The 18255-nt window shown below is 38.8% G+C and overlaps 10 non-coding genes across 10 annotated transcripts; 2 read left to right on the top strand and 8 right to left on the bottom strand.

Moving 5' to 3' along the window:
* Window positions 1-764: 764 nt before the first annotated feature.
* Window positions 765-846, bottom strand: TRNAS-GCU (transfer RNA serine (anticodon GCU)). Its single transcript has one exon. It is a non-coding gene; the product is annotated as a tRNA-Ser (tRNA).
* A 583-nt stretch (window positions 847-1429) lies between these two features.
* Window positions 1430-1503, top strand: TRNAT-AGU (transfer RNA threonine (anticodon AGU)). Its single transcript has one exon. It is a non-coding gene; the product is annotated as a tRNA-Thr (tRNA).
* Window positions 1504-2073: 570 nt separating this feature from the next.
* TRNAS-GCU (transfer RNA serine (anticodon GCU)) lies at window positions 2074-2155 on the bottom strand. Its single transcript has one exon. It is a non-coding gene; the product is annotated as a tRNA-Ser (tRNA).
* Window positions 2156-2738: 583 nt separating this feature from the next.
* TRNAT-AGU (transfer RNA threonine (anticodon AGU)) lies at window positions 2739-2812 on the top strand. The gene has a single exon. It is a non-coding gene; the product is annotated as a tRNA-Thr (tRNA).
* A 564-nt stretch (window positions 2813-3376) lies between these two features.
* TRNAS-GCU (transfer RNA serine (anticodon GCU)) lies at window positions 3377-3458 on the bottom strand. The gene has a single exon. It is a non-coding gene; the product is annotated as a tRNA-Ser (tRNA).
* Window positions 3459-5989: 2531 nt separating this feature from the next.
* On the bottom strand, window positions 5990-6071 carry TRNAS-GCU (transfer RNA serine (anticodon GCU)). Its single transcript has one exon. It is a non-coding gene; the product is annotated as a tRNA-Ser (tRNA).
* Window positions 6072-7299: 1228 nt separating this feature from the next.
* TRNAS-GCU (transfer RNA serine (anticodon GCU)) lies at window positions 7300-7381 on the bottom strand. The gene has a single exon. It is a non-coding gene; the product is annotated as a tRNA-Ser (tRNA).
* A 2536-nt stretch (window positions 7382-9917) lies between these two features.
* On the bottom strand, window positions 9918-9999 carry TRNAS-GCU (transfer RNA serine (anticodon GCU)). Its single transcript has one exon. It is a non-coding gene; the product is annotated as a tRNA-Ser (tRNA).
* Window positions 10000-11222: 1223 nt separating this feature from the next.
* Window positions 11223-11304, bottom strand: TRNAS-GCU (transfer RNA serine (anticodon GCU)). Its single transcript has one exon. It is a non-coding gene; the product is annotated as a tRNA-Ser (tRNA).
* A 1226-nt stretch (window positions 11305-12530) lies between these two features.
* Window positions 12531-12612, bottom strand: TRNAS-GCU (transfer RNA serine (anticodon GCU)). Its single transcript has one exon. It is a non-coding gene; the product is annotated as a tRNA-Ser (tRNA).
* Window positions 12613-18255: the final 5643 nt, after the last annotated feature.

The following is an 18255-nucleotide window of genomic DNA, read 5'->3' on the forward strand; positions in this document are numbered from 1 at the left end:
CTTATTCAAAGCTTCTGCTGTGCGTGGAATGGAACTGAAGCTCATTGTTGTTTTGCTCAATTAACCACTTGAAATTATCGATTAGTGACTAAATCTTCCCTGGCTTTCCTGTCCTTACCAGCTTGTGGTGCTGTGGCTTAGTTGGTTAAAGTGCCAGTCTAGTAAACAGGAGATCCTGAGTTCAAATTTCAGCAGTGCCTTCTTTTCATCTTCTCAGTATGAAGCTTTCTATCCTCATAGTGGGACAACATCAAATTGGCCTTAGCTAAGTCTCTGCAATAGTGCAATAGTGGGAGTAAGAATCTGCTATAAGTGCTAAAGAGAAAGAAAGATAGAATCAAGCATGAAAAAAGTAAAACCAGTGGATTTTATTTTACTATTTTGAAATGCCTCCTCCTTACGTATCTGACTCTCTAAGCAAAGTTTGATAGCAGCCTTCTTGAATGGTAGAAGATTTAAACTTTCATGTTTGAAGAATTCATTGCTTGGGCAGAAAATAAAACCTTGAGCTGGAAACTTAAAAGGATCCGAAAAGAAATAGGACAGATTGAATTCAAAGCCATGCATGCATAGCTCAATCTCTTAACTGCATTGTTAATGTATCATCTTAACTACACAGCCAACTTGCCTGCATGAACATGTAGAAACCAGGCGATAGGACTATAGCAGCTTTCTTGAAAGAGAAAAGAATCAACTTTCATGCTTGAAGTATACACCATTTTGCCTAAAATTGAAAGCCAATCTGTCAAAGAAGCAGATTATACTGACGAGGATGGGATTCGAACCCATGCATGCAGAGCACAATGTATTAGCAGTCCATCGCCTTAACCACTCGGCCACCTCGTCTACATGACCAAGTTTAAATTAGGAGGTAAGATCTCATGAGGATTTTAAGCTGTCAGGGTGTTTTTGCTGAAGATTATATAAAGGCTTTTGGCAGTGTGGCCTCATCTCATCTCCTAGAGTATCTATTGTCTAAAGTTAGATTAGGACAAACCTTATCAGAAATGAACCAGTGCAAAGGGTTTTAATAGCAACTTATCAATCATTGCTAATTGTTTCTACTTTTGGCACTGCAGTGGCATTCTTTCAATCTGTCTATTCTGTCTCATGACTGGGAAGCAAAACAAGTCCCAATTTCCAGCTGTGATAAAAGATGGATCATTTAATTATGGAACTTCAAATCCCAAGCCCTTGTTCTCGATGCAGCTTCTGTCGAATTCTGCAAATTTGTCATGGTCCTTTTCGAGAATGCTCTTCAAAAAATACTCGGTTTCTTAATTGCCATGACTGAGAGCGACATCTTATTCAATGCTTCTGCTGTGCGTGGAATGAAACTGAAGCTCAATGTTGTTTTGCTCAATTAACCACTTGAAATTATCGATTAGTGACTAAATCTTCCCTGGCTTTCCCGTCCTCACCACCTTTTGGTGCTGTGGCTTAGTTGGTTAAAGTGCCAGTGTAGTAAACAGGAGATCCTGAGTTCAAATCTCAGCAGCGCCTTCTTTTCATCTTCTCAGTATGAAGCTTTCTATCCTCATAGTGGGACAACATCAAATTGGCCTTTGCTAAGTCTCTGTGATAGTGCAATAGTGGGAGTAAGAATCTGCTATAAGTGCTAAAGAGGAAGAAAGATGGAATCAAGCATGAAAAAAGTAAAACCAGTGGATTTTATTTTACAATTTTGAAATGCCTCCTCCTTACGTATCTGACTCTCTAAGCAAAGTTTGATAGCAGACTTCTTGAATGGTAGAAGATTTAAACTTTCATGTTTGAAGAATTCATTGCTTGGGCAGAAAATAAAACCTTGAGCTGGAAACTTAAAAGAATCAGAAAAGAAATAGGACAGATTGAATTCAAAGCCATGCATGCATAGCTCAATCTCTTAACTGCATTGTTAATGTATCATCTTAACTACACAGCCAACTTGCCTGCATGAACATGTAGAAACCAGGTGATAGGACTATAGCAGCTTTCTTGAAAGAGAAAAGAATCAACTTTCATGCTTGAAGTATACACCATTTTGCCTAAAAATGAAAGCCAATCTTGTCAAAGGGAAGAAGCAGATTATAAAGACAAGGATGGGATTCGAACCCATGCATGCAGAGCACAATGGATTAGCAGTCCATTGCCTTAACCACTCGGCCACCTCGTCTACATGACCAAGTCTAAATTAGGAGGTAAGATCTCATGAGGATTTTAAGCTGTCAGGGTGTTTTTGCTGAAGATTGTATAAAGGCTTTTGGCAGTGTGGCCTTATCTCATCTCCTAGAGTATCTATTGTCTAAAGTTAGATTAGGACAAACCTTATCAGAAATGAACCAGTGCAAAGGGTTTTAATAGCAACTTATCAATCATTCCTAATTGTTTCTACTTTTGGCACTGCAGTGGCATTCTTTCAATCTGTCTATTCTGTCTCATGACTGGGAAGCAAAACAAGTCCCAATTTCCAGCTGTGATAAAAGATGGATCATTTAATTATGGAACTTCAAATCCCAAGCCCTTGTTCTCGATGCAGCTTCTGTCGAATTCTGCAAATTTGTCATGGTCCTTTTCGAGAATGCTCTTCAAAAAATACTCGGTTTCTTAATTGCCATGACTGAGAGCGACATCTTATTCAATGCTTCTGCTGTGCGTGGAATGAAACTGAAGCTCAATGTTGTTTTGCTCAATTAACCACTTGAAATTATCGATTAGTGACTAAATCTTCCCTGGCTTTCCCGTCCTCACCACCTTTTGGTGCTGTGGCTTAGTTGGTTAAAGTGCCAGTGTAGTAAACAGGAGATCCTGAGTTCAAATCTCAGCAGCGCCTTCTTTTCATCTTCTCAGTATGAAGCTTTCTATCCTCATAGTGGGACAACATCAAATTGGCCTTTGCTAAGTCTCTGTGATAGTGCAATAGTGGGAGTAAGAATCTGCTATAAGTGCTAAAGAGGAAGAAAGATGGAATCAAGCATGAAAAAAGTAAAACCAGTGGATTTTATTTTACAATTTTGAAATGCCTCCTCCTTACGTATCTGACTCTCTAAGCAAAGTTTGATAGCAGACTTCTTGAATGGTAGAAGATTTAAACTTTCATGTTTGAAGAATTCATTGCTTGGGCAGAAAATAAAACCTTGAGCTGGAAACTTAAAAGAATCAGAAAAGAAATAGGACAGATTGAATTCAAAGCCATGCATGCATAGCTCAATCTCTTAACTGCATTGTTAATGTATCATCTTAACTACACAGCCAACTTGCCTGCATGAACATGTAGAAACCAGGTGATAGGACTATAGCAGCTTTCTTGAAAGAGAAAAGAATCAACTTTCATGCTTGAAGTATACACCATTTTGCCTAAAATTGAAAGCGAATCTGTCAAAGAAGCAGATTATACTGACGAGGATGGGATTCGAACCCATGCATGCAGAGCACAATGTATTAGCAGTCCATCGCCTTAACCACTCGGCCACCTCGTCTACATGACCAAGTTTAAATTAGGAGGTAAGATCTCATGAGGATTTTAAGCTGTCAGGGTGTTTTTGCTGAAGATTGTATAAAGGCTTTTGGCAGTGTGGCCTCATCTCATCTCCTAGAGTATCTATTGTCTAAAGTTAGATTAGGACAAACCTTATCAGAAATGAACCAGTGCAAAGGGTTTTAATAGCAACTTATCAATCATTGCTAATTGTTTCTACTTTTGGCACTGCAGTGGCATTCTTTCAATCTGTCTATTCTGTCTCATGACTGGGAAGCAAAACAAGTCCCAATTTCCAGCTGTGATAAAAGATGGATCATTTAATTATGGAACTTCAAATCCCAAGCCCTTGTTCTCGATGCAGCTTCTGTCGAATTCTGCAAATTTGTCATGGTCCTTTTCGAGAATGCTCTTCAAAAAATACTCGGTTTCTTAATTGCCATGACTGAGAGCGACATCTTATTCAAAGCTTCTGCTGTGCGTGGAATGGAACTGAAGCTCATTGTTGTTTTGCTCAATTAACCACTTGAAATTATCGATTAGTGACTAAATCTTCCCTGGCTTTCCTGTCCTTACCAGCTTGTGGTGCTGTGGCTTAGTTGGATAAAGTGCCAGTCTAGTAAACAGGAGATCCTGAGTTCAAATCTCTGCAGTGCCTTCTTTTCATCTTCTCAGTATGAAGCTTTCTATCCTCATAGTGGGACAACATCAAATTGGCCTTTGCTAAGTCTCTGCAATAGTGCAATAGTGGGAGTAAGAATCTGCTATAAGTGCTAAAGAGAAAGAAAGATGAAATCAAGCATGAAAAAAGTAAAACCATTGGATTTTATTTTACTATTTTGAAATGCCTCCTCCTTACGTATCTGACTCTCTAAGCACAGTTTGATAGCAGCCTTCTTGAATGGTAGAAGATTTAAACTTTCATGTTTGAAGAATTCATTGCTTGGGCAGAAAATAAAACCTTGAGCTGGAAACTTAAAAGAATCAGAAAAGAAATAGGACAGATTGAATTCAAAGCCATGCATGCATAGCTCAATCTCTTAACTGCATTGTTAATGTATCATCTTAACTACACAGCCAACTTGCCTGCATGAACATGTAGAAACCAGACGATAGGACTATAGCAGCTTTCTTGAAAGAGAAAAGAATCAACTTTCATGCTTGAAGTATACACCATTTTGCCTAAAAATGGAAGCCAATCTTGTCAAAGGGAAAGAAACAGATTATACTGACGAGGATGGGATTCAAACCCATGCATACAGAGCACAAGGGATTAGCAGTCCATCGCCTTAACCACTCAGCCACATCGTCTACATGACCAAGTCTAAATTAGCAGGTAAGATCTCATGAGGAATTTAAGCTGTCAGGGTGTTTTTGCTGAAGATTGTATAAAGGCTTTTGGCAGTGTGGCCTCATCTCATCTCCTAGAGTATCTATTGTCTAAAGTTAGATTAGGACAAACCTTATCAGAAATGAACCAGTGCAAAGGGTTTAAATAGCAACTTATCAATCATTCCTAATTGTTTCTACTTTTGGCACTGCAGTGGCATTCTTTCAATCTGTCTATTCTGTCTCATGACTGGGAAGCAAAACAAGTCCCAATTTCCAGCTGTGATAAAAGATGGATCATTTAATTATGGAACTTCAAATCCCAAGCCCTTGTTCTCGATGCAGCTTCTGTCGAATTCTGCAAATTTGTCAAGGTCCTTTTCGAGAATGCTCTTCAAAAAATACTCGGTTTCTTAATTGCCATGACTGAGAGCGACATCTTATTCAAAGCTTCTGCTGTGCGTGGAATGGAACTGAAGCTCATTGTTGTTTTGCTCAATTAACCACTTGAAATTATCGATTAGTGACTAAATCTTCCCTGGCTTTCCTGTCCTTACCAGCTTGTGGTGCTGTGGCTTAGTTGGTTAAAGTGCCAGTCTAGTAAACAGGAGATCCTGAGTTCAAATTTCAGCAGTGCCTTCTTTTCATCTTCTCAGTATGAAGCTTTCTATCCTAATAGTGGGACAACATCAAATTGGCCTTAGCTAAGTCTCTGCAATAGTGCAATAGTGGGAGTAAGAATCTGCTATAAGTGCTAAAGAGAAAGAAAGATGGAATCAAGCATGAAAAAAGTAAAACCAGTGGATTTTATTTTACTATTTTGAAATGCCTCCTCCTTACGTATCTGACTCTCTAAGCAAAGTTTGATAGCAGCCTTCTTGAATGGTAGAAGATTTAAACTTTCATGTTTGAAGAATTCATTGCTTGGGCAGAAAATAAAACCTTGAGCTGGAAACTTAAAAGGATCCGAAAAGAAATAGGACAGATTGAATTCAAAGCCATGCATGCATAGCTCAATCTCTTAACTGCATTGTTAATGTATCATCTTAACTACACAGCCAACTTGCCTGCATGAACATGTAGAAACCAGGCGATAGGACTATAGCAGCTTTCTTGAAAGAGAAAAGAATCAACTTTCATGCTTGAAGTATACACCATTTTGCCTAAAATTGAAAGCCAATCTGTCAAAGAAGCAGATTATACTGACGAGGATGGGATTCGAACCCATGCATGCAGAGCACAATGTATTAGCAGTCCATCGCCTTAACCACTCGGCCACCTCGTCTACATGACCAAGTTTAAATTAGGAGGTAAGATCTCATGAGGATTTTAAGCTGTCAGGGTGTTTTTGCTGAAGATTATATAAAGGCTTTTGGCAGTGTGGCCTCATCTCATCTCCTAGAGTATCTATTGTCTAAAGTTAGATTAGGACAAACCTTATCAGAAATGAACCAGTGCAAAGGGTTTTAATAGCAACTTATCAATCATTGCTAATTGTTTCTACTTTTGGCACTGCAGTGGCATTCTTTCAATCTGTCTATTCTGTCTCATGACTGGGAAGCAAAACAAGTCCCAATTTCCAGCTGTGATAAAAGATGGATCATTTAATTATGGAACTTCAAATCCCAAGCCCTTGTTCTCGATGCAGCTTCTGTCGAATTCTGCAAATTTGTCATGGTCCTTTTCGAGAATGCTCTTCAAAAAATACTCGGTTTCTTAATTGCCATGACTGAGAGCGACATCTTATTCAAAGCTTCTGCTGTGCGTGGAATGGAACTGAAGCTCATTGTTGTTTTGCTCAATTAACCACTTGAAATTATCGATTAGTGACTAAATCTTCCCTGGCTTTCCTGTCCTTACCAGCTTGTGGTGCTGTGGCTTAGTTGGATAAAGTGCTAGTCTAGTAAACAGGAGATCCTGAGTTCAAATCTCTGCAGTGCCTTCTTTTCATCTTTTCAGTATGAAGCTTTCTATCCTCATAGTGGGACAACATCAAATTGGCCTTTGCTAAGTCTCTGCAATAGTGCAATAGTGGGAGTAAGAATCTGCTATAAGTGCTAAAGAGAAAGAAAGATGAAATCAAGCATGAAAAAAGTAAAACCATTGGATTTTATTTTACTATTTTGAAATGCCTCCTCCTTACGTATCTGACTCTCTAAGCACAGTTTGATAGCAGCCTTCTTGAATGGTAGAAGATTTAAACTTTCATGTTTGAAGAATTCATTGCTTGGGCAGAAAATAAAACCTTGAGCTGGAAACTTAAAAGAATCAGAAAAGAAATAGGACAGATTGAATTCAAAGCCATGCATGCATAGCTCAATCTCTTAACTGCATTGTTAATGTATCATCTTAACTACACAGCCAACTTGCCTGCATGAACATGTAGAAACCAGACGATAGGACTATTGCAGCTTTCTTGAAAGAGAAAAGAATCAACTTTCATGCTTGAAGTATACACCATTTTGCCTAAAAATGAAAGCCAATCTTGTCAAAGGGAAAGAAACAGATTATACTGACGAGGATGGGATTCGAACCCATGCATACAGAGCACAAGGGATTAGCAGTCCATCGCCTTAACCACTCGGCCACATCGTCTACATGACCAAGTCTAAATTAGGAGGTAAGATCTCATGAGGAATTTAAGCTGTCAGGGTGTTTTTGCTGAAGATTGTATAAAGGCTTTTGGCAGTGTGGCCTCATCTCATCTCCTAGAGTATCTATTGTCTAAAGTTAGATTAGGACAAACCTTATCAGAAGTGAACCAGTGCAAAGGGTTTTAATAGCAACTTATCAATCATTCCTAATTGTTTCTACTTTTGGCACTGCAGTGGCATTCTTTCAATCTGTCTATTCTGTCTCATGACTGGGAAGCAAAACAAGTCCCAATTTCCAGCTGTGATAAAAGATGGATCATTTAATTATGGAACTTCAAATCCCAAGCCCTTGTTCTCGATGCAGCTTCTGTCGAATTCTGCAAATTTGTCATGGTCCTTTTCGAGAATGCTCTTCAAAAAATACTCGGTTTCTTAATTGCCATGACTGAGAGCGACATCTTATTCAATGCTTCTGCTGTGCGTGGAATGGAACTGAAGCTCAATGTTGTTTTGCTCAATTAACCACTTGAAATTATCGATTAGTGACTAAATCTTCCCTGGCTTTCCCGCCCTCACCAGCTTGTGGTGCTGTGGCTTAGTTGGTTAAAGTGCCAGTGTAGTAAACAGGAGATCTTGAGTTCAAATCTCAGCAGTGCCTTCTTTTCATCTTCTCAGTATGAAGCTTTCTATCCTCATAGTGGGACAACATCAAATTGGCCTTTGCTAAGTCTCTGTGATAGTGCAATAGTGGGAGTAAGAATCTGCTATAAGTGCTAAAGAGGAAGAAAGATGGAATCAAGCATGAAAAAAGTAAAACCAGTGGATTTTATTTTACTATTTTGAAATGCCTCCTCCTTACGTATCTGACTCTCTAAGCACAGTTTGATAGCAGCCTTCTTGAATGGTAGAAGATTTAAACTTTCATGTTTGAAGAATTCATTGCTTGGGCAGAAAATAAAACCTTGAGCTGGAAACTTAAAAGAATCAGAAAAGAAATAGGACAGATTGAATTCAAAGCCATGCATGCATAGCTCAATCTCTTAACTGCATTGTTAATGTATCATCTTAACTACACAGCCAACTTGCCTGCATGAACATGTAGAAAATAGACGATAGGACTATAGCAGCTTTCTTGAAAGAGAAAATAATCAACTTTCATGCTTGAAGTATACACCATTTTGCCTAAAAATGAAAGCCAATCTTGTCAAAGGGAAAGAAACAGACTATACCAACGAGGATGAGATTCGAACCCATGCATACAGAGCACAATGGATTAGCAGTCAATCGCCTTAACCACTCGGCCACATCGTCTACATGACCAAGTCTAAATTAGGAGGTAAGATCACATGAGGAATTTAAACTGTCAGGGTGTTTTTGCTGAAGATTGTATAAAGGCTTTTGGCAGTGTGGCCTCATCTCATCTCCTAGAGTATCTATTGTCTAAAGTTAGATTAGGACAAACCTTATCAGAAATGAACCAGTGCAAAGGGTTTTAATAGCAACTTATCAATCATTCCTAATTGTTTCTACTTTTGGCACTGCAGTGGCATTCTTTCAATCTGTCTATTCTGTCTCATGACTGGGAAGCAAAACAAATCCCAATTTCCAGCTGTGATAAAAGATGGATCATTTAATTATGGAACTTCAAATCCCAAGCCCTTGTTCTCGATGCAGCTTCTGTCGAATTCTGCAAATTTGTCATGGTCCTTTTCGAGAATGCTCTTCAAAAAATACTCGGTTTCTTAATTGCCATGACTGAGAGCGACATCTTATTCAATGCTTCTGCTGTGCGTGGAATGGAACTGAAGCTCAATGTTGTTTTGCTCAATTAACCACTTGAAATTATCGATTAGTGACTAAATCTTCCCTGGCTTTCCTGCCCTCACCAGCTTGTGGTGCTGTGGCTTAGTTGGTTAAAGTGCCAGTGTAGTAAACAGTAGATCCTGAGTTCAAATCTCAGCAGTGCCTTCTTTTCATCTTCTCAGTATGAAGCTTTTTATCCTCATAGTGGGACAACATCAAATTGGCCTTTGCTAAGTCTCTGTGATAGTGCAATAGTGGGAGTAAGAATCTGCTATAAGTGCTAAAGAGGAAGAAAGATGGAATCAAGCATGAAAAAGTAAAACCAGTGGATTTTATTTTACTATTTTGAAATGCCTCCTCCTTACGTATCTGACTCTCTTAGCAAAGTTTGATAGCAGCCCTCTTGAATGGTAGAAGATTTAAACTTTCATGTTTGAAGAATTCATTGCTTGGGCAGAAAATAAAACCTTGAGCTGGAAACTTAAAAGAATCAGAAAAGAAATAGGACAGATTGAATTCAAGACCATGCATGCATAGCTCAATCTCTTAACTGCATTGTTAATGTATCATCTTAACTACACAGCCAACTTGCCTGCATGAACATGTAGAAACCAGATGATAGGACTATAGCAGCTTTCTTGAAAGAGAAAAGAATCAACTTTCATGCTTGAAGTATACACGATTTTGCCTAAAAATGAAAGCCAATCTTGTCTAAGGGAAGAATCAGATTATACCGACAAGGATGGGATTCGAACCCATGCATGCAGAGCACAATGGATTAGCAGTCCATCGCCTTAACCACTCGGCCACCTCGCCTACATGACCAAGTCTAAATTAGGAGGTAAGATCTCATGAGGATTTTAAGCTGTCAGGGTGTTTTTGCTGAAGATTGTATAAAGGCTTTTGGCAGTGTGGCCTCATCTCATCTCCTAGAGTATCTATTGTCTAAAGTTAGATTAGGACAAACCTTATCAGAAATGAACCAGTGCAAAGGATTTTAATAGCAACTTATCAATCATTCCTACTTGTTTCTACTTTTGGCACTGCAGTGGCATTCTTTCAATCTGTCTATTCTGTCTCATGACTGGGAAGCAAAACAAGTCCCAATTTGCAGCTGTGATAAAAGATGGATCATTTAATTATGGAACTTCAAATCCCAAGCCCTTGTTCTCGATGCAGCTTCTGTCGAATTCTGCAAATTTGTCATGGTCCTTTTCGAGAATGCTCTTCAAAAAATACTCGGTTTCTTAATTGCCATGACTGAGAGCGACATCTTATTCAATGCTTCTGCTGTGCGTGGAATGGAACTGAAGCTCAATGTTGTTTTGCTCAATTAACCACTTGAAATTATCGATTAGTGACTAAATCTTCCCTGGCTTTCCCGTCCTCACCAGCTTGTAGTGCTGTGGCTTAGTTGGTTAAAGTGTCAGTGTAGTAAACAGGAGATCCTGAGTTCAAATCTCAGCATTGTCTTCTTTTCATCTTCTCAGTATGAAGCTTTCTATCCTCATAGTGGGACAACATCAAATTGGCCTTTGCTAAGTCTCTGTGATAGTGCAATAGTGGGAGTAAGAATCTGCTATAAGTGCTAAAGAGGAAGAAAGATGGAATCAAGCATGAAAAAGTAAAACCAGTGGTTTTTATTTTACTATTTTGAAATGCCTCCTTACGTATCTGACTCTCTAAGCAAAGTTTGATAGCAGCCTTCTTGAATGGTAGAAGATTTAAACTTTCATGTTTGAAGAATTCATTGCTTGGGCAGAAAATAAAACCTTGAGCTGGAAACTTAAAAGAATCAGAAAAGAAATAGGACAGATTGAATTCAAAGCCATGCATGCATAGCTCAATCTCTTAACTGCATTGTTAATGTATCATCTTAACTACACAGCCAACTTGCCTGCATGAACATGTAGAAAACAGACGATAGGACTATAGCAGCTTTCTTGAAAGAGAAAAGAATCAACTTTCATGCTTGAAGTATACACCATTTTGCCTAAAAATGAAAGCCAATCTTGTCTAAGGGAAGAAGCAGATTATACCGACAAGGATGGGATTCAAACCCATGCATGCAGAGCACAATGGATTAGCAGTCCATCGCCATAACCACTCGGCCACCTCGTCTACATGACCAAGTCTAAATTAGGAGGTAAGATCTCATGAGGATTTTAAGCTGTCAGGGTGTTTTTGCTGAAGATTGTATAAAGGCTTTTGGCAGTGTGGCCTCATCTCATCTCCTAGAGTATCTATTGTCTAAAGTTAGATTAGGACAAACCTTATCAGAAATGAACCAGTGCAAAGGATTTTAATAGCAACTTATCAATCATTCCTACTTGTTTCTACTTTTGGCACTGCAGTGGCATTCTTTCAATCTGTCTATTCTGTCTCATGACTGGGAAGCAAAACAAGTCCCAATTTGCAGCTGTGATAAAAGATGGATCATTTAATTATGGAACTTCAAATCCCAAGCCCTTGTTCTCGATGCAGCTTCTGTCGAATTCTGCAAATTTGTCATGGTCCTTTTCGAGAATGCTCTTCAAAAAATACTCGGTTTCTTAATTGCCATGACTGAGAGAGACATCTTATTCAATGCTTCTGCTGTGCGTGGAATGGAACTGAAGCTCAATGTTGTTTTGCTCAATTAACCACTTGAAATTATCGATTAGTGACTAAATCTTCCCTGGCTTTCCCGCCCTCACCAGCTTGTGGTGCTGTGGCTTAGTTGGTTAAAGTGCCAGTGTAGTAAACAGGAGATCCTTAGTTCAAATCTCAGCAGTGTCTTCTTTTCATCTTCTCAGTATGAAGCTTTCTATCCTCATAGTGGGACAACATCAAATTGGCCTTTGCTAAGTCTCTGTGATAGTGCAATAGTGGGAGTAAGAATCTGCTATAAGTGCTAAAGAGGAAGAAAGATGGAATCAAGCATGAAAAAGTAAAACCAGTGGATTTTATTTTACTATTTTGAAATGCCTCCTCCTTACGTATCTGACTCTCTAAGCAAAGTTTGATAGCAGCCTTCTTGAATGGTAGAAGATTTAAACTTTCATGTTTGAAGAATTCATTGCTTGGGCAGAAAATAAAACCTTGAGCTGGAAACTTAAAAGAATCAGAAAAGAAATAGGACAGATTGAATTCAAAGCCATGCATGCATAGCTCAATCTCTTAACTGCATTGGTAATGTATCATCTTAACTACACAGCCAACTTGCCTGCATGAACATGTAGAAAACAGACGATAGGACTATAGCAGCTTTCTTGAAAGAGAAAAGAATCAACTTTCATGCTTGAAGTATACACCATTTTGCCTAAAAATGAAAGCCAATCTTGTCTAAGGGAAGAAGCAGATTATACCGACGAGGATGCGATTCAAACCCATGCATGCAGAGCACAATGGATTAGCAGTCCATCGCCTTAACCACTCGGCCACCTCGTCTACATGACCAAGTCTAAATTAGGAGGTAAGATCTCATGAGGATTTTAAGCTGTCAGGGTGTTTTTGCTGAAGATTGTATAAAGGCTTTTGGCAGTGTGGCCTCATCTCATCTCCTAGAGTATCTATTGTCTAAAGTTAGATTAGGACAAACCTTATCAGAAATGAACCAGTGCAAAGGATTTTAATAGCAACTTATCAATCATTCCTAATTGTTTCTACTTTTGGCACTGCAGTGGCATTCTTTCAATCTGTCTATTCTGTCTCATGACTGGGAAGCAAAACAAGTCCCAATTTGCAGCTCTGATAAAAGATGGATCATTTAATTATGGAACTTCAAATCCCAAGCCCTTGTTCTCGATGCAGCTTCTGTCGAATTCTGCAAATTTGTCATGGTCCTTTTCGAGAATGCTCTTCAAAAAATACTTGGTTTCTTAATTGCCATGACTGAGAGAGACATCTTATTCAATGCTTCTGCTGTGCGTGGAATGGAACTGAAGCTCAATGTTGTTTTGCTCAATTAACCACTTGAAATTATCGATTAGTGACTAAATCTTCCCTGGCTTTCCCGTCCTCACCAGCTTGTAGTGCTGTGGCTTAGTTGGTTAAAGTGCCAGTGTAGTAAACAGGAGATCCTGAGTTCAAATCTCAGCAGTGCCTTCTTTTCATCTTCTCAGTATGAAGCTTTCTATCCTCATAGTGGGACAACATCAAATTGGCCTTTGCTAAGTCTCTGTGATAGTGCAATAGTGGGAGTAAGAATCTGCTATAAGTGCTAAAGAGGAAGAAAGATGGAATCAAGCATGAAAAAAGTAAAACCAGTGGATTTTATTTTACTATTTTGAAATGCCTCCTCCTTACGTATCTGACTCTCTAAGCAAAGTTTGATAGCAGCCTTCTTGAATGGTAGAAGATTTAAACTTTCATGTTTGAAGAATTCATTGCTTGGGCAGAAAATAAAACCTTGAGCTGGAAACTTAAAAGAATCAGAAAAGAAATAGGACAGATTGAATTCAAAGCCATGCATGCATATCTCAATCTCTTAACTGCATTGTTAATGTATCATCTTAACTACACAGCCAACTTGCCTGCATGAACATGTAGAAAACAGACGATAGGACTATAGCAGCTTTCTTGAAAGAGAAAAGAATCAACTTTCATGCTTGAAGTATACACCATTTTGCCTAAAAATGAAAGCCAATCTTGTCAAAGGGAAAGAAACAGATTATACCGACGAGGATGGGATTTTAACCCATGCATACAGAGCACAATGGATTAGCAGTCCATCGCCTTAACCACTCGGCCACATCGTCTACATGAGCAAGTCTAAATTAGGAGGTAAGATCTCATGAGGAATTTAAGCTGTCAGAGTGTTTTTGCTGAAGATTGTATAAAGGCTTTTGGCAGTGTGGCCTCATCTCATCTCCTAGAGTATCTATTGTCTAAAGTTAGATTAGGACAAACCTTATCAGAAATGAACCAGTGCAAAGGGTTTTAATAGCAACTTATCAATCATTCCTAATTGTTTCTACTTTTGGCACTGCAGTGGCATTCTTTCAATCTGTCTATTCTGTCTCATGACTGGGAAGCAAAACAAGTCCCAATTTGCAGCTGTGATAAAAGATGGATCATTTAATTATGGAACTTCAAATCCCAAGCCCTTGTTCTCGATGCAGCTTCTGTCGAATTCTGCAAATTTGTCATGGTCCTTTTCGAGAATGCTCTTCAAAAAATACTCGGTTTCTTAATTGCCATGACTGAGAGCGACATCTTATTCAATGCTTCTGCTGTGCGTGGAATGGAACTGAAGCTCAATGTTGTTTTGCTCAATTAACCACTTGAAATTATCGATTAGTGACTAAATCTTCCCTGGCTTTACCGTCCTCACCAGCTTGTAGTGCTGTGGCTTAGTTGGTTAAAGTGCCAGTGTAGTAAACAGGAGATCCTGAGTTCAAATCTCAGCAGTGCCTTCTTTTCATCTTCTCAGTATGAAGCTTTCTATCCTCATAGTGGGACAACATCAAATTGGCCTTTGCTAAGTCTCTGTGATAGTGCAATAGTGGGAGTAAGAATCTGCTATAAGTGCTAAAGAGGAAGAAAGATGGAATCAAGCATGAAAAAAGTAAAACCAGTGGATTTTATTTTACTATTTTGAAATGCCTCCTCCTTACGTATCTGACTCTCTAAGCAAAGTTTAATAGCAGCCTTCTTGAATGGTAGAAGATTTAAACTTTCATGTTTGAAGAATTCATTGCTTGGGCAGAAAATAAAACCTTGAGCTGGAAACTTAAAAGAATCAGAAAAGAAATAGGACAGATTGAATTCAAAGCCATGCATGCATAGCTCAATCTCTTAACTGCATTGTTAATGTATCATCTTAACTACACAGCCAACTTGCCTGCATGAACATGTAGAAAACAGACGATAGGACTATAGCAGCTTTCTTGAAAGAGAAAAGAATCAACTTTCATGCTTGAAGTATACACCATTTTGCCTAAAAATGAAAGCCAATCTTGTCAAACGGAAAGAAACAGATTATACCGACGAGGATGGGATTCAAACCCATGCATACAGAGGACAATAGATTAGCAGTCCATCGCCTTAACCACTCAGCCACATCGTCTACATGACCAAGTCTAAATTAGGAGGTAAGATCTCATGAGGAATTTAAGCTGTCAGGGTGTTTTTGCTGAAGATTGTATAAAGGCTTTTGGCAGTGTGGCCTCATCTCATCTCCTAGAGTATCTATTGTCTAAAGTTAGATTAGGACAAACCTTATCAGAAATGAACCAGTGCAAAGGGTTTTAATAGCAACTTATCAATCATTCCTAATTGTTTCTACTTTTGGCACTGCAGTGGCATTCTTTCAATCTGTCTATTCTGTCTCATGACTGGGAAGCAAAACAAGTCCCAATTTGCAGCTGTGATAAAAGATGGATCATTTAATTATGGAACTTCAAATCCCAAGCCCTTGTTCTCGATGCAGCTTCTGTCAAATTCTGCAAATTTGTCATGGTCCTTTTCGAGAATGCTCTTCAAAAAATACTCGGTTTCTTAATTGCCATGACTGAGAGCGACATCTTATTCAATGCTTCTGCTGTGCGTGGAATGGAACTGAAGCTCAATGTTGTTTTGCTCAATTAACCACTTGAAATTATCGATTAGTGACTAAATCTTCCCTGGCTTTCCCGTCCTCACCAGCTTGTAGTGCTGTGGCTTAGTTGGTTAAAGTGCCAGTGTAGTAAACAGGAGATCCTGAGTTCAAATCTCAGCAGTGCCTTCTTTTCATCTTCTCAGTATGAAGCTTTCTATCCTCATAGTGGGACAACATCAAATTGGCCTTTGCTAAGTCTCTGTGATAGTGCAATAGTGGGAGTAAGAATCTGCTATAAGTGCTAAAGAGGAAGAAAGATGGAATCAAGCATGAAAAAAGTAAAACCAGTGGATTTTATTTTACTATTTTGAAATGCCTCCTCCTTACGTATCTGACTCTCTAAGCAAAGTTTGATAGCAGCCTTCTTGAATGGTAGAAGATTTAAACTTTCATGTTTGAAGAATTCATTGCTTGGGCAGAAAATAAAACCTTGAGCTGGAAACTTAAAAGAATCAGAAAAGAAATAGGACAGATTGAATTCAAAGCCATGCATGCATAGCTCAATCTCTTAACTGCATTGTTAATGTATCATCTTAACTACACAGCCAACTTGCCTGCATGAACATGTAGAAAACAGACGATAGGACTATAGCAGCTTTCTTGAAAGAGAAAAGAATCAACTTTCATGCTTGAAGTATACACCATTTTGCCTAAAAATGAAAGCCAATCTTGTCAAAGGGAAAGAAACAGATTATACCGACGAGGATGGGATTTTAACCCATGCATACAGAGCACAATGGATTAGCAGTCCATCGCCTTAACCACTCGGCCACATCGTCTACATGAGCAAGTCTAAATTAGGAGGTAAGATCTCATGAGGAATTTAAGCTGTCAGAGTGTTTTTGCTGAAGATTGTATAAAGGCTTTTGGCAGTGTGGCCTCATCTCATCTCCTAGAGTATCTATTGTCTAAAGTTAGATTAGGACAAACCTTATCAGAAATGAACCAGTGCAAAGGGTTTTAATAGCAACTTATCAATCATTCCTAATTGTTTCTACTTTTGGCACTGCAGTGGCATTCTTTCAATCTGTCTATTCTGTCTCATGACTGGGAAGCAAAACAAGTCCCAATTTGCAGCTGTGATAAAAGATGGATCATTTAATTATGGAACTTCAAATCCCAAGCCCTTGTTCTCGATGCAGCTTCTGTCGAATTCTGCAAATTTGTCATGGTCCTTTTCGAGAATGCTCTTCAAAAAATACTCGGTTTCTTAATTGCCATGACTGAGAGCGACATCTTATTCAATGCTTCTGCTGTGCGTGGAATGGAACTGAAGCTCAATGTTGTTTTGCTCAATTAACCACTTGAAATTATCGATTAGTGACTAAATCTTCCCTGGCTTTCCCGTCCTCACCAGCTTGTAGTGCTGTGGCTTAGTTGGTTAAAGTGCCAGTGTAGTAAACAGGAGATCCTGAGTTCAAATCTCAGCAGTGCCTTCTTTTCATCTTCTCAGTATGAAGCTTTCTATCCTCATAGTGGGACAACATCAAATTGGCCTTTGCTAAGTCTCTGTGATAGTGCAATAGTGGGAGTAAGAATCTGCTATAAGTGCTAAAGAGGAAGAAAGATGGAATCAAGCATGAAAAAAGTAAAACCAGTGGATTTTATTTTACTATTTTGAAATGCCTCCTCCTTACGTATCTGACTCTCTAAGCAAAGTTTGATAGCAGCCTTCTTGAATGGTAGAAGATTTAAACTTTCATGTTTGAAGAATTCATTGCTTGGGCAGAAAATAAAACCTTGAGCTGGAAACTTAAAAGAATCAGAAAAGAAATAGGACAGATTGAATTCAAAGCCATGCATGCATAGCTCAATCTCTTAACTGCATTGTTAATGTATCATCTTAACTACACAGCCAACTTGCCTGCATGAACATGTAGAAAACAGACGATAGGACTATAGCAGCTTTCTTGAAAGAGAAAAGAATCAACTTTCATGCTTGAAGTATACACCATTTTGCCTAAAAATGAAAGCCAATCTTGTCAAACGGAAAGAAACAGATTATACCGACGAGGATGGGATTCAAACCCATGCATACAGAGGACAATAGATTAGCAGTCCATCGCCTTAACCACTCGGCCACATCGTCTACATGACCAAGTCTAAATTAGGAGGTAAGATCTCATGAGGAATTTAAGCTGTCAGGGTGTTTTTGCTGAAGATTGTATAAAGGCTTTTGGCAGTGTGGCCTCATCTCATCTCCTAGAGTATCTATTGTCTAAAGTTAGATTAGGACAAACCTTATCAGAAATGAACCAGTGCAAAGGGTTTTAATAGCAACTTATCAATCATTCCTAATTGTTTCTACTTTTGGCACTGCAGTGGCATTCTTTCAATCTGTCTATTCTGTCTCATGACTGGGAAGCAAAACAAGTCCCAATTTGCAGCTGTGATAAAAGATGGATCATTTAATTATGGAACTTCAAATCCCAAGCCCTTGTTCTCGATGCAGCTTCTGTCGAATTCTGCAAATTTGTCATGGTCCTTTTCGA

Source organism: Phyllobates terribilis, unplaced genomic scaffold (assembly GCF_046119375.1).
Source record: "Phyllobates terribilis strain yellow unplaced genomic scaffold, ASM4611937v1 Scaffold_9__5_contigs__length_417890890, whole genome shotgun sequence".
Classification (NCBI taxonomy): domain Eukaryota; kingdom Metazoa; phylum Chordata; class Amphibia; order Anura; family Dendrobatidae; genus Phyllobates; species Phyllobates terribilis.